Source organism: Xyrauchen texanus, chromosome 35, assembly GCF_025860055.1.
Source record: "Xyrauchen texanus isolate HMW12.3.18 chromosome 35, RBS_HiC_50CHRs, whole genome shotgun sequence".
In the NCBI taxonomy this organism is placed as follows: domain Eukaryota; kingdom Metazoa; phylum Chordata; class Actinopteri; order Cypriniformes; family Catostomidae; genus Xyrauchen; species Xyrauchen texanus.
The window spans coordinates 39,610,188-39,613,883 of record NC_068310.1 but is presented as its reverse complement, the minus strand read 5'-3'; positions in this window follow the sequence as shown (position 1 = coordinate 39,613,883).

Below are 3,696 nucleotides of genomic sequence, written 5' to 3'. Positions count from 1 at the left end.
CGTAAAAGGTAATGCTCTTTCCTTGAGTTTTGGGGATCTCTAAGCACAAGCAGAAAGGCATGTGGCCCAGGAAAGACCGTTGAGGCACACGACTGCATGTCATTTTTCATAGATTTGACTCCACTGCTAAAAAACAGATACGATTTCAAGCGTTCCAGCCAACAGGATGGAGTTTTTAACACAGAGACTTTCCGTCCACAAACCTGACCATCCTTAAGTACGCATTTTTCAATATTACTGGTGTCCCCTCTTTGGGTTAAACCAAGGATGATCCCACAAGCTGCATTCATTAAAGTATCATCACCTCCCAGCACCATAAATCTAAACTTTTTAATGGATTCTCCGGATTGACTGGCTTCATGTTGGAACGTTCCACCTGTTAAAAAGAGCATAAAGAAAATCAGATATCAGACGCAATAAAGCAAAATGTCACTACAGTATATTACATAGGCCAAAACTTCTTCTCATTAAATAAAATTGATGTTACAAACGCCTGCCGATCATATCCCAAGAATAAGCGACTCCTTTTTTGTAATAATATTTTTAATCCCTTCTTCTCCCCAATGTTGGAATGCCCAATTCCCACTACTTACTAGGTCCTCGTGGTGGCGCGGTTACTCACCTCAATCCGGGTGATGGAGGACGAGTCTCAGTTCTTAGACCATCAATCCGCACATCTTGCAACTCTCCACGATCCACACACAACTCACCACACGCCCCATTGAGAGCGAGAACCACTAATCACCACCACGAGGAGGTTACCCCATGTGACCGGGACAATTTGGTTGCTTAGGAGACCTGGCTGGAGTCACTCAGCACGCCCTGGATTTAAACTCATGACTCCAGGTGTGATAGTCAGCGTCTTTACTCGTTGAGATTCCGAAACCCCAAGAATAAGCGGCTCCTTCCCAAAATTGAACAAACAAATACAGTTTTTCCAAGCAAGCCCAATCCGCTTCTCAAACAAACAGCAATTTGGAGCCATTTGAGAGAAAATGAAGGGTAGTTGTCATGTACCACCGGCATAACAAACAAATCACGAATCACAAATGTGCTGTGCCTACATCATACTACATAAATAGAATCTAATCCAAAAATTCTACAGGATCATTGATGATGGCTACAAACGCTTCTCGTGTAGGTTGATTACATTTACGGTTATTCCATACTGAGCAGCGAGTATGGACTATGGACATAAGTGAATGTAGCACATAAATAAGCTGTCAATTAATTGTCACGTCAAATTCATCAAGTTATAATGACAAAGCAAATCCAGGGCGTGCTCCAGTCAGGCTTCCTAAGCAACCAATTGGCCCGGTTGCTAGGGAGAGTAGAGTCACATGAGGTAACCTCCTCGTGGTTGCTATAATGTGGTTCTCACTCTCGGTGGGCGCGTGGTGAGTTGTGCGTGGATGCCGCGGACAATAGCGTGAAGCCTACACACACTCTACGTCTCCACGGTAACGCGCTCAACAAGTCACGTGATAAAATGCACGGATTGACGGTCTCAGATGTGGAGGCAACTGAGATTCGTCCTCCGCCACCCGGATTGATACGAGTCACTACGCCACCACGAGGACTTAGAGCACATTGGGAATTGGGCGTTACACATTGGGGAGAAAAATGGTTGGCTCACAATTGGTATATTTGTTTTGGCACAAATCTGGCTCCATACAAATCAATTTACCTCAATATGCCCCAGGACTACACTCACCTAAAGGATTATTAGGAACACCATACTAATACTGTGTTTGACCCCCTTTCGCCTTCAGAACTGCTTTAATTCTACGTGGCATTGATTCAACAAGGTGCTGAAAGCATTCTTTAGAAATGTTGGCCCATATTGATAGGATAGCATCTTGCAGTTGATGGAGATTTGTGGGATGCACATCCAGGGCACTAAGCTCTCGCTCCACCACATCCCAAAGATGCTCTATTGGGTTGAGATCTGGTGACTGTGGGGGCCATTTTAGTACAGTGAACTCATTGTCATGTTCAAGAAACCAATTTGAAATGATTCGAGCTTTGTGACATGGTGCATTATCCTGCTGGAAGTAGCCATCAGAGGATGGGTACATGGTGGCCATAAAGGGATGGACATGGTCAGAAACAATGCTCAGGTAGGCCGTGGCATTTAAACGATGCCCAATTGGCACTAAGGGGCCTAAAGTGTGCCAAGAAAGCATCCCCCACACCATTACACCACCACCACCGGCCTGCACAGTGGTAACAAGGCATGATGGATCCTTGTTCTCATTCTGTTTACGCCAAATTCTGACTCTACCATCTGAATGTCTCAACAGAAATCGAGACTCATCAGACCAGGCAACATTTTTCCAGTCTTCAACTATCCAATTTTGGTGAGCTCTTGCAAATTGTAGCCTCTTTTTCCTATTTGTAGTGGAGATGAGTGGTACCCGGTGGGGTCTTCTGCTGTTGTAGCCCATCCGCCTCAAGGTTGTGCGTGTTGTGGCTTCACAAATGCTTTGCTGCATACCTCGGTTGTAACTAGTGGTTATTTCAGGCAAAGTTGCTCTTCTATCAGCTTGAATCAGTCGGCCCATTCTCCTCTGACCTCTAGCATCAACAAGGCATTTTCGCCCACAGGACTGTCGCGATACTGGATGTTTTTCCTTTTCACACCATTCTTTGTAAACCCTAGAAATGGTTGTGCGTGAAAATCCCAGTAACTGAGCAGATTGTGAAATACTCAGACCGGCCCTTCTGGCACCAACAACCATGCCACACTCAAAATTGCTTAAATCACCTTTCTTTCCCATTCTGACATTCAGTTTGGAGTTCAGGAGATTGTCTTGACCAGGACCACACCCCTAAATGCATTGTAGCAACTGCCATGTGATTGGTTGATTAGATAATTGCATTAATGAGAAGGTGTTCCTAATAATCCTTTAGGTGAGTGTATATGAATTCATGCAATGCATTTTAGTCCAAAGTAACTAAACCTACTAGTAAAATTTGCACTAGTAGTAGGCCTGTAATCTGAATTATTTTTTCTTCTTCTTCTTTTTACTGTCTAAACTCTATAAACTCATAGTTATGTAGTGACCAAAATCAGCTTCCAGATACCGACAAAATAATAATGAGATCAGGAGTGTTTTTGTTTAAAAGTGCACACTAAAATGTGGGACATCTCCTTATCTCACCATTCATTCACATTTCAATTCAACTTCAGCAGAGTTGAGCACAAACAAACGAGTTGATATACATTTTAATACTTCTGTAGCACAATAAATCTTAGACAAAGTTTACTTGCTTGTGTTTTCACAGAACTATATGTGTGTGTGTGTGTGTGTGTGTGTGTGTGTGCGCGCGCGCGCATGTGTATTATTAAATACATAATATTATTAAAGTATTGTCGGCCTATGTAAATATTTTTATTAATCACAAACAAATTAGAGTTGATTTCGACGCTTCTATTGCACGACTCGCCTCAGCGCTTCAACGCACCGCTTAACGCCAGCGTCAAATACAACGCGTCACCCCATAGACAGTTTACTCGGCAGCGCTGACGCGAGTCATGTGAAGAAGTGTGCAGAATAAAAAAAAACATATTGTTCTTATCTGACTCTTTAAATCAGGAAATGTGGAGATAAATTATGTTTCTTACTATCTGTAATTATGAGCGGACCAGTAAGAACACAAGAAAACAAAAACACACACACACAAACGAACACT